The sequence below is a fragment of the Nyctereutes procyonoides genome, unplaced genomic scaffold (assembly GCF_905146905.1).
Source record: "Nyctereutes procyonoides isolate TBG_1078 unplaced genomic scaffold, NYPRO_anot_genome, whole genome shotgun sequence".
In the NCBI taxonomy this organism is placed as follows: Eukaryota; Metazoa; Chordata; class Mammalia; order Carnivora; family Canidae; genus Nyctereutes; species Nyctereutes procyonoides.
This window is the reverse complement of record NW_026575159.1, coordinates 3302580-3315082: the sequence shown is the minus strand read 5'-3', so window position 1 is coordinate 3315082 and position 12503 is coordinate 3302580. Positions and strand designations below refer to the sequence as shown.

At 36.0% G+C, this 12503-nt stretch overlaps 1 protein-coding gene across 4 annotated transcripts in view; it reads left to right on the top strand.

Annotated features, from left to right (window-relative positions):
• ANGPT1 (angiopoietin 1) overlaps positions 1-12503 on the top strand; it is a 242052-nt gene that overhangs the window by 132279 nt on the left and 97270 nt on the right. The gene's annotated exons all lie outside the window — the stretch shown is intronic.

Here is a 12503-nt window from a genome sequence, read left to right as displayed (position 1 = left end):
GCTAAAGATAAAAATTATTTGTACAGATTCTTGAGATAGATTCTATAAACAAGACAATATTCATCACACAGCTTTCCTTCCGCTCCTTAGAGAAGAAATCGTAGGGGTTTTGTGAGATGCTGAGAAATAATTTGCTTCTTCTTAGAACTCAGGTTAATGGGTTTATAGTTTGTACTCCTCTCTTCAGAGGAAGTTAGGCCTTGGGGTACAAGACTATTATAATAGCAGTTAAAATTATGAAACCTGAGCCAGTCCCATAGTTCATAATAAAACTACACTGCTAATACACATCTCAATCTTAAAAACACAATGTTGATTTAAAAATGAAAGAGTTGAATAAACCATATGATAAGGTAACATTTTTGTAAATCTTGAAAATATACTAGATAATACAGTTTATTATTTTGTGTATATACCTGTGTAGTATAAGTCCATATCAGTTTCAAGATAATGGTTAATTTTGGTGTGTATATGGAGAGTGCTTATGTTGTCTATGCAATATTTTATTTCTTACTAAAAAAAAAAATTCAAAGCAAAGATCAAAGTGTGACATCTCCTAAATCTTGATGGGAGCTTCATGATGTCTGATATTTCTAAGATTCCAAGATTTTAGACTTCATAATAAATCAGACCAGTCTTTTTTCAGTTATGGAAGATATTGAATGGTCATTGCTTTGTGGGGATGAGAATGAAACCAGAAGGAAAACTGTGAGGTGATCTACAGCTCCCAAAACTAGATTAGTGAATCTTTAAAAGGGCTTTTTACAAAATCCCTCCAGCAATATATATGGTAATGAGAGCAGATATTTTAACAGTTATTTATGCTTAGTTTCATTCTCCCTCATGATATGTGGTTAATTCTAAGAGGGACTAATTCACTGTAATGGTAATTTGGGCTCCCTTCCAATAGCACTTGAGATACAACAAGCATCGGCAAGGCACCAAAGTGGTCTTTGTGAAAGAAGAAACACTGCCCAGTGTCTGTAGTCCTTGATGCAAATGAAGAAAAATAGGGATTTCATATTCTTATAAAATGTTAGCAATCTCTGTCCCTTTCTTAGGCTTTGAATAACTGTTTCCATCCTAATAATCTTTCTAGTTCTTGGACCAAGGGTAATTTAAATAAGAACTACTCAACAAATATTATTCAGGAAAAGTTAGACCTCACACATAATACTTTGGAATGTTTATTATACAATGACATTGACAGTTTTATGCCTGTACAAACTTATTGTATGTTCCATTGAGTAATCCCACACACACGCACACACATATGTGCTTACACACACACACACACACACATATATAATTTTACCATTGATTTTGCCTTGCTTTAGCAGATGAAAGACAGATAATTCTTAAAAAAGCAACCCAACATTTAAGAGACTGATGGAAGAGAAGGAAGATGAATACATCAACTTTATCTCAGGGAAAGAAGCAGCATATATGGAAAGATAATAGCCTAAAAAGTCAGAATGTTAAACAGAGGGGTTTTATTGGAACAGGGTTATATTTTAAGTGCTAACACCTTACAATTTCATATAAAGTACGAGAGTAAAATGACAGCAATTTTCTACCTAGTAGTGGTATTCCTGAAAAATCTATAAATCTCTTGTTTATTAAGGCTTTTATACTTCTGTTACTGTGTTTATTATGTCATGTGCTAAGTATTTAAGTTGCATGATCTGGCCTACAGTATTTAATGCAGGAGTTTTTCTTTAAAGATGAATATTGTAGGGACATCTGAGTGGCTCAGCGGTTCAGAGGTGCCTTCGGCTCAGGGCATGTTCCCAGAATCCAGGATTGAGTCCCACATCGGGCTCCTTGTGGGGAACCTGCTTCTCCCTCTGTCTGTGTCTCTGCCTCTCTCTCTCTCTCTCTCTGTGTCTCTCATGAATAAATAAATAAATAAATAAATAAATAAACAAATAAATAAATCTTTTTAAAAAATGAATATTGTAAACTACTTGTTTGCATCACTGTCATTTTTCATAGGAGAAAAAGAATATAGATTGCAGAAGATGTTTCTTAGAATTATCTTGGAGAGTCTCTTATATCCCATCAACCCTCCACAGCTTACTGTCTGCTAGAGTGGTCACTAGTTAAAATGTCAAAGCTTTCTTTCTTTCTTTTTTTTTTTAATAAATTAATTTTTATTGGTGTTCAATTTACCAACATACAGAATAACACCCAGTGCTCATCCCGTCAAGTGTCCCCCTCAGTGCCCGTCACCCATTCACCCCCACGCCCCGCCCTCCTCCCCTTCCACCACCCCTAGTTCATTTCCCAGAGTTAGGAGTCTTTATGTTCTGTCTCCCTTTCTGATATTTCCCACACATTTCTTCTCCCTTCCCTTCTATTCCCTTTCACTATTATTTATATTCCCCAAATGAATGAGAACATATAATGTTTGTCCTTCTCCGATTGACTTACTTCACTCAGCATAATACCCTCCAGTTCCATCCACGTTGAAGCAAATGGTGGGTATTTGTCATTTCTAAGGGCTGAGTAATATTTCATTGTATACATAAACCACATCTTCTTTATCCACTCATCTTTTGATGGACACCGAGGCTCCTTTCTTAAGTGAATCAGAATGTATTTTATGTAGCATGCAAGGAGTTAGACTTCATTCCAGATAAGCAAGAAACTAAAAAAAAAAATCATTTAAAGGGAGATACGTTTTCAATTTTCTGTTTCAAACAGTATCTTTCTTATTTTATAAGTTATCACTTTTAATTGATATAAAAACAATTTGTACAGAGTTGCTTTGTGGCTCATCCATTTTCTCTAAGTGTAAATTCAGAATTTCCGAAAGAAGGCTCTCGGTTGTTAGATAGAACACTCTAGCTGTTCATGACTGTTTAACAGCTATTATCTATAGTGATTAAATTTAACATAAAATATAATTCATCCAAAGGAAAGTAATGCATCGGTGATTTTAAGTGGACCTTTAATGAAACTACAGTGAAATGACAAGATATGAGTGGAGAATCTGACACACATAGGTTGGGAATAGGGGAATATATGTGTATGAGAGCATGGGTACAAGTAAATACACACACACACATACACATGCTTACGTGTGTTATTAAAGGCTGAACTTTATGCTTAGTGTATTTGAAAATACGGTAAAGTGCAAAGAAATTATCTGCCTGAGCCTACAAAATGAATCTGATATCTGATGATATTAAAAATCTCATGGCATGTTTTTGCCACGTGTGTGGCCTCCAAAGGCATGCTTCTGACCAATTTATCTCTTGATTTCCTGAACAGCACATTCCAGGAGGTGTTCAGGAACATCATCTTGCCTAAGCAAGCATAGCTCCTTGCATGCTGGAGCTATGGAGGTGGTCAGGAATGTCATCCTGCCTAAGCAAGCACAGCTCCTTGCATGCTGTCTTAGTCTTTCTGGCTTCCTCTTTATCCTCCAGCCTCCAGGTTTTTCAGGCCAGATTTTTGTGTGTTAAGGCAGATGTAAGAAATGGAATCCCTCTCTGCCATATTCATTTAAGATTGACTCTGGGAAGACTTCCTTGATTCCCTCACTTAGAGGATTCATTTCTTCCTTCATCCTACGCCATCAGACAGGCAAATTGGCAGACATTTGTACCCTTATTCTGGCACTTTTAACATATTTGTATTACAGGTAGTCTTAAGCAATAGAACCAAGTTTTATTCATTCTTTTTCTTCCATTGTGTAGCTCAGTGATTAAAACATGGTTAGTTTTCATTGTGTTTGCTAGATTTTGCTTAATTTAAATAATTACCAAAAAAATTAAATAATTACCTATAACAAGATGATTGAGAAAAGTAGGGAAGGTACAGTTAGACAAGATGGGGTTATGTGGTCCAGTAAGTGAGGATATGTGTCTTCAGATGGATCTACTTTACATCTTTACATTGGCCCCATTGACATTAAGAAAGGCATCATGAATAATTGATGCTGTGATATTTTGTACTTTCTTATTTTAGAAAGAAACAAATGTAATTAGGCTAAGCTCACAACTGGAGGCTGAGTATTTTAATATACCAGTTCATCGATTCGTGTATTATTTTAATTTATTTAAATTTACTTGAGGGGCACCTGGCTGGCTCAGTCAGTAGAATATGCAACTCTTGATCTCAGGGTGGTGAGTTCAAGCCCCATATTGGGTATAGAATTTACCTAAAAATTTTGTTTTTAAATTTTATTCTAATTTATTTATTTACTTAGTGCCAGGCATTAAGTGATACCAAGATGAACAGTTGTTTGCCCTTAAGGAGCTTAAGGTGTACTAAAGACAATGCTATTATGAAGAAAAAGAGGCACAGGATGCTCTAGAAGTAGAAGGGAAAAGGGTGCCTAGGTGGCTTAATTGGTTAAGCATCTGACTCTTGATTTTGGCTCAGGTCATAATCTTAGGGTTATAAAAGGGAGCCCCACGACAGACACCAACCTCAGTAGGGAGTCTGCTTGGGATTCTCTCTCTCCTGTTCCCTTTCCCTCTGCCCTTCTACACCCCTCTCTCTCTCTCATAAATAAATAAATAAATAAATAAATAAATAAATAAATAAATAAATAAATAAATACAAAGGAAGGGTGTTACAGAGAAGAGAGTCATGAAAAGTTTCCTTGAGGAGGAACAATTTGAATTTAGTTTTGAAAAACAGGACCTAGGCATTTAAAGGGAAGATGAGATAGAAAAGGAACATTCCAGTTAGAATAAAGCCATGTGCAAAGGCATGGAAACAAAAGAAAATAATGTGTGTTTAGCAAAATAATTTGATGTGACTGGAGCATAGAGTACAAGTAGGGAGAAGGAAGCTAAATACAGATCATAAAGATTCTTCTATGCTGATTAAGGAGTTGTGACTTTGTCTGCAGGTAATGGAAATCACTGGAAGTCAAATTTAAGCAGTGGTGTGATGAAGACAATTTATACTTTAGATAGATCCCTCTGGTTATGCCATGGGTAATGGCCTGGAGGATACCTGGAGTCAGGAGAACAGTTATAAGGCCAAAAAAAATTCACAAGAAAAATGACAGGAGTCTGAACTAAGTCAGTGCCCATGAGAATAAAGAGATGTGGTAGGGTGAAATAGAAGTGGAAAGAGGGATAGACCCAGGCACTCTTCAAGAGATAGAACCAACACAGTCTGGTGCTAATTGGATGGTGAAAATGAAAGCAAAGAATAGAAAAGACGACTCCCTGTGGCTTGGATGAATGGGCAGGTGATTGTGGTGCCCTTCGTTAAAATAAGAAACATAGGAAGAAAGCCAGGTTGTGTTGGTGAAAGACAAAGAGTATATTTTGGACAGAATGGTGCCTGGAGATTAAGGAAATCTGAAATTCTAGCTTTTTATATTAAAACAGATGTGCTTGCTATGGAAACTTGATCCAAGGCTTTTGTATAGTGTTCCTATACCACAGTTTCCCAATTGCCATTAAATACATGTATTATACATGCTACAGATGTAGATATATACATCCATATTTAAGTTTTCTATAATTAAAATCTTTCATACTCTAATACTTTAAAAGGGAAATTTTAAATCAAGGAATTTGAGAGCTTCAAACATTAGAAATAATCTAATCCAGACCTTCATTTCATAGATGCAGATCTGAAACCCAAATTGTTTAAGTAACTTGCCCAAGTTTATGGAGTAAATCAACAATAGTACCTGGATTAAAATCCAGATAACCTGACTCCTGACTGAGTGTGCTTTTTATATACCATCTGCCTTTAAGGACACATAAAGGGAAAAGTTAAGCAGACACTCATTTTTCAAATATCATGACTCAGAATTTTTTTTGGATGTGAGGAGAATGTAAGTGAAGGTGAGTGTAAAAGAGGGGTTCCAGGTTAGTAAAGTGTGTTTTGGCATAGGAAACATCTCATTCATTTATATAAAGAGAGAATGACTTTCCTGGGTCTTGACCCAACCTTGGGTTGTATATGTGATGGACCACTTTTTGGTAGACCACAAAAGTGTGGTCTTAAAAGAGTTGTAACCAAGAAAAATTATTGCAGAAGAATTTGTTCATATGATATATTCTGGCTTGCTCTTGATAGATTAACTTCTCCCTGTGCCTCCGTGATGGTGTTGCTACTATTCTGTTGGAAGTGATATAACAAATTGTCCCCTCACATTATTGTCAATAGCTGAGAGCTTCTCCTTGTCAAACAGAAATAATAATATTTATAGGAAGAAATACAGTCAAAGGTAAAGTCCATCAGAGAATTTACCAACTCTATTGAAATGACTCATCTATACATCTCTATTTCCTGCAAGACTCAACTCTTTGTACACATAATATCTGGTATCAGGCTTAGTACATAGGATGCATTTATCACACATTTGCTAGAACTAAACTGACATGATGCAGAGTTAATAATCCTGAACCAATTTTAGACTCTGGCCCTAGTTTTTGCCACTTGGGAGATGCATAGAAAGAATAAAATCAGGAGGATGCTGAGGCTTGGTGACTGATAAGAAGCCAGCTGGTGGATATCCACGCTGGGGGGTAAGTGTGGAGTCCAGAAAACAAAGTCAATACCCTGAAAACTAATGGAGGATGAGTTGGTATTATAAAATGGGGGCCTTAAATCAGGAGCCTACAGAAGTGAAGCAAGTAGCAGGAAGCAAGGAATTGGGAAAAAAGGGTGGCCAATAATACTGGCAGCCATTATTGTTGGCTCAGCTTGATGATGTAAGTCTGAGTTTCCCACACACTGAAGGGACACAGCCTGACATCTGACATTAATTAATTGTTTCACCTTGCTTTCTGTAACCTCTCTGAATCTCAGTTAACCCCATCTATAAGATGGGATTTGGGGAGCTTATAATATTTAATGTCTCTTCTAGCTTGTTTATTCTTCTAATGGTTTTCTTTCTGCCATAAATAGTAAATGCTCCTTCAGACACCGAAATAAGAAATGGGATTCATGTCATGCATATCAGTACAGAAACTACTTCAAATGTCAGCTAAATAGATCTGTTGTCTAAAGAGACAATTGTACTTTACCATTTGGTAAAAGAAGCAGTATACTGGGAGATCTAATAATAGAAATTCTTGCAAACAGTGTATTTGGCCTAAGCCATCTTTTTTATAAAACCATAAACCTAGATGTAGTTATATTTTCAATATTGCCACTGATTTATGAAACAATGATATTAGATAAAACTATCAATGTTTAAGACATTTTTTGCATTGTTTTACCTTTTTATTGCTTTCCCATATTTACCCTTTCACTTTATTTCATGGTTGCTTTGCCATAACTGAGTGATACCATATGTACCAGCATTCAATGAGAGTCCACTTAATCTACAACATATTTTAAGTGAACAATGCCTTTGTCAATTTTTATAGGGCTTAAAATGTTTTTTTTCCTTAAGAATTACATGGAGAAATTCTATTTTTTGTGCTTTAAGATATGCTGTTGTTTGAGAGCCCTTGAAGTGAAATGATAGAGAATGCATTTCATATGCAAGACATGTCATAATATCACACAGATTTTGGTTTTCTCAGGAACATGAAGCAGCAAGAATTTTGAAGACCCAGTAAGAAGACTTTCAGAAACTCTGTCTCAGTATGGAAAATGATAACATGAATTCTCTAGTAGTCATTGGGCAAAAGACATGGGCAAGTGATTTATGAGTGAAGTACAAATGACTGATAATCTTGACTTCTTAAAAATATTTTTTCTTTATTTATTTAAAAATGCAACTTGTCACACAGTTGGCTGTATGTTTGCTTTCTTACCACCTATAACATTTCCCAGAATAGAATAACCATCAATCTGTATAGAAATGATTAAATTAAAAAAAAGAAAAATCACCTATCTTTGAACAAGTTTCTCCTCATCTGTTCAGTAGCCTTCATTTTATGTATTTCCTGCATAAATATTATGTGTTACTGGAATTTGTCTATGACATTAGTGGTACTGTGCTTGTGCTTGATGAGTGACTGTCCTTTAGAATGGAGCACAACCTGCAGGGCCATTTAGCCTCTTTCAAAGCAATCTACCAACTTTTTCACCCACTCATTGTGTGATCATAGACAATTTATTTTAACTTCCTTGATTCTATTTCCTTATCAGTGAAATGAGGAAATAATATAGTGCCTAGACTGTTAACAAAGAATCAGTCGGGTACATACCTAACCTTAGTAGAGGCTTAGCATGTTGCTGTTGTTATTATTCTCTTTGTTAGATTTTAGAATAGCTTGCAAGAAATAGAGTGGGTAGAAGAAAACAAACATGTTATATATTGCATACTAAGAAAAAAAGGTAGGAACTGATGAAAGAATTTTTAATGACTCATTGTATTAAACATGCTAGCAAAGTAAACTTTCCGCATCATTGGCCCTAGAGCCTCTCTTGTCCCTTCAAATTGACTTGGCCTCCAATATGGTAAAGCAGAATGAGGTCATCACCCTGCAATGATGCATGTTTTTCTCAAAGGAATGAGTAAATTCATTCTCAGTGAACTGACTAAAAAGGAAATCAGTCATCTTTAATCAATCAATCAACCAATAACAGAGCAGTTCCCCCAAATCTGAGGCTAGTGGAACATCAGAAGGTAGAATTGAGTCCTTGCTTTCATCTCTGTCAAGTCTCTGAGCTCCATCTCTTAAACCATAAGGTAGAGTCAATATTCCCCATGTATGGTTGGTGTAAGAATCAAGTCAATGTGTATGACAGCTTTTTATTTTATTTTTTTTAATTTTTATTTATTTATAATAGTCAGAGAGAGAGAGAGAGAGAGAGGCAGAGACACAGGCAGAGGGAGAAGCAGGCTCCATGCACCGGGAGCCCGATGTGGGATTCGATCCCGGGTCTCCAGGATCGCGCCCTGGGCCAAAGGCAGGCGCTAAACCGCTGCGCCACCCAGGGATCCCATGACAGCTTTTTATAAACACTAAATCACTTTACAAATTTAACATGATTTCTGTGCTTAAACATCATTCATTGTTCTTATTTCATTTCAAATGTCATATCTTGCTGATCTTTTGACCAGTACTTTTATCTAGAGTCAAACACTGAGAATGGCAATAGAGTCAAATAATTTTATGATTCAAATTGGGAGACCCCTACTTTATAATTTATTAGGTCTGTGGTCAGCAACTTCTAAGCTTCAAATTGGTATCTTAGATGTTTCTAAAATATTAAAACTTGGAGTAGCCATCATATTCTGTGTACATATTTTTAAAACCGGTAGGGAATATATGAAGACAATTGAATTTGTTACAAATTTCTTCTGAACCTGGCTGATATGACACATATCAATATGTATTTCACAGTTATACATCTACAGAGGGATGTTTAGAAATAAGATCAAAGTAGCCATCCTTATTAATCACACATTGTGTATTGCCTTCTGCCTCCCTCGTCAGCCTTTTAAATCAACTACATCTGGTTTTTGGTTCTTAAATGTGCCATTATCTTTTGCATTAAAAGGGAGTTACTCCAAGAGAGAGCAGCCCCACTTGATTAAAAAATAATTAACTAGAGTTATAGACATGTTACTAATCACGGCAGCCCAAATAAGAATTTTAGTATAGGTAAGAGACCTACTATATTGCTACAACAGGTCAGCAGAATTGGGATGAATGCCTACATAAAGCAGCTCTTTTACTTTGCTGGTGTTAACTTCACAAAAAAAAAAAAAAAGCATTAATACAGAATAGATAGAAGCTAACAAAGATAGGATCACAAAGAAGTAGCTCAACCTTGATGTACTAACCCTGTCCCAGATGGTGTCCTCCTTTATGGAGAATGAAACACATGATTATATTACACCCAGAGCAAGTTAAGCTCTGGGAAATAACTCCCACTAACCAACTGCATAAGAAATTGGTATATAGGGATGCCTAGCTAGCTCAGTTGGTAGAACATGCAACTCTTGATTTCAGGATTATTAGTTCAAGCCCACATTGGGCATAGAGCCTACCTAAGGGGGGGGTGGGGGAAGAAAGAAATAAATTGATGTATAATTATCAGGCAGATCTTTATTGGAGCTCACTGATCAGTGAATTGTCTCTCAGTAGAGAAATCTACGTAGGAAACCAAGTTGTTATTTGAACTTTCTTGATAAGCACGGTGTGTGACACTGAATAAGTTTGGTGATCTAAATCACTGCTATTCAAGGAAATTGTTTTCATTTTGCAAACAAGGTAAGAAACTTCAGAATATGAGCAAAAGCTTTAGAGCATCATTTTCTTCATTGAGAATGTCTTACTCCTATACACAGATACAAACCCACACATGTACATACTATATTTGTAGAAACAGTGTGCTTTGCGACATAGATAATTTGAAGTCTGGCACAGTTTCTTCATTTCATGACAGACTGTTCACAAACAGGTCTCATATACACAGTTATTCTGTGGACCACACTTTGAGAAGCACTGGTCTTTGCCTAAGTCAGAATTACATTGGGAAGATTTTAAGATATATAGTTGTTTAGTATATACCCTTGAAAATTCTGATTCGAAGCTCTGGTATGTCATACATTCATCTGCATTTTAAAAATGCTTCTCATGTAATTTTGATAAATATACAAGGTTGAGGAGCTACACAATAAAATGCACAGAGTAATTAAATAGTGCTAAGCTGAATAGGTTAGAGATTGAGAACATGGATTTTGGCATTGGGAGTTGAGTTATTGTTTCTTTTGGGTACATTGCTGTGGATTTTCTAGGCCTCAGTAGTCTCATTTATAAAACAGCTGTAACAATACCTACCACGTAAACTTGTTGTAAGGTTTAAGTGCTGTTATAAAGAGAAAGCTCTTAGTTCAGAGCCTACCACATAGACAATTGATAAATGCCAGCTATATATGGTGGGTATTAACACCATGATGGAGTTTTACCTGTCGTTTTTGATAATATACCCTTTCACAATTTCCCCCCAAAAAAGTTAAAAGATGTTATGAGGAGAAAGGAAACATGATACAGAATCCAAAACAACAGATATCTGATGCTTTGACGTATCCTTGTTTCCACTACCTTTCCATCATTGTTTGAATATTCTAGCGCAATTGGAATAAACCCAAGTTAGAGATCTTACATTTTGTCAAGATAATTTATAGATATTTATTCTAACCTATGTTGTATTTGTTTTCTAATAAATGTTTGTAGGTTGATTTTCCCCCCTCTACTTCTAATCTAAACATAAAGAATGAAGGAGAGTTACTTTATATTAACCAGAACATAGTCAGAATTTATTAATAACAATATGAGTTTGATTCTGACCTTTCATTTTCTTTCACTTGGGGCAGATTTATGTTTGATAAATAGAAATAAGCAAAAGATGGTGTTAGAAAGTGAGTTGCCAAACTTTCACAAAGGGGAATTTAGTTTTAGATTATATTTATTACATGACAATAATGTTTCTATGGATTATAAAATAGTGGATCTATTATGGTTCACTAAATCAGTAAAAATCACGTAGCTGTTAATGATTTGGAACCCGGTTTGTGAAGCACAACTTGGCAGAGCTATCAAGTGATTAAGAGTGTTGGTATGAAAGTTAAGGACTTCAGTATTGAAATCCAAGTCTGGCTGTTTTTGTGGTGTGTGGCCTTGGACCTGACTTCTCTGGGATGCAATTTCCCCATATATGTGTAATTGGGTAATAAAATGTAGTCACCACACAGTGTGTGTGTATGTGGGGGCGGGGAGGATGGTGGATTGAGTGCACTGACAGGAAGGTGTAGGCTTCTTCTATATTTTTCTAACAGTGCTTATACTCAACTTTATTCTCTCTGGTGTCTAGCAGCCTCCCTCCCAGTAAGTCACTTAATAATTCTTCCAGGCCCCCATGGAACAATTTATTTTACAACCATAGTATTCTCTAAGATGGCACCATAGAGGACTAAATGTTACCCAAGGTGAGGAGGGTAAATGCTGCAATATGGGTTATACTTTCCCAGTGCCTTTTTTTTTTTTTTTTTTTTTTTTTTTTTTTAGCTTTCCAAGGAGCACAGAGAATGGTTTTAGCTGGCTCTGTGGCTCTGCAGCCCATTTAGTATATTGTTGCCTACACTTTACCATTCCCTTAAAAGCTGTGTTTTGGGCATCTGCCCTCCTCCCACTGCTTGTGTAATTCCCCTAACCTAGCATGGTCTTTTACTTTTCATTACAGAAATGAAAGCAGGAAGCCGAATTTCTCTCAAAGATGACTGATCAGTATGGTATAAGGAATAGACCAGAGAACCAAGACTGATTTAAATATCGTGCAAACACTGCTGCATTCTTGCTGGGTGACCTTGGGCTCATCAATTGACCTTTGTCTAATTCTGTTTCCTCAGCTACAAATAAAACAAACAAACAAAAAACCCCATAAAAAACAATGAGGCCATCCGTGCCTCACTCACATCTTTGCTGTGAGGGTTGAAGGAGTTGTAGAAAACATGAAAGCACTATCCACGTACAAATTTTCATTATCATTGTCATGATTATATCTATGTATCGGTATATTAGGAGTTTGTTAGCCACTAGGTTCCTGTGTGCTCT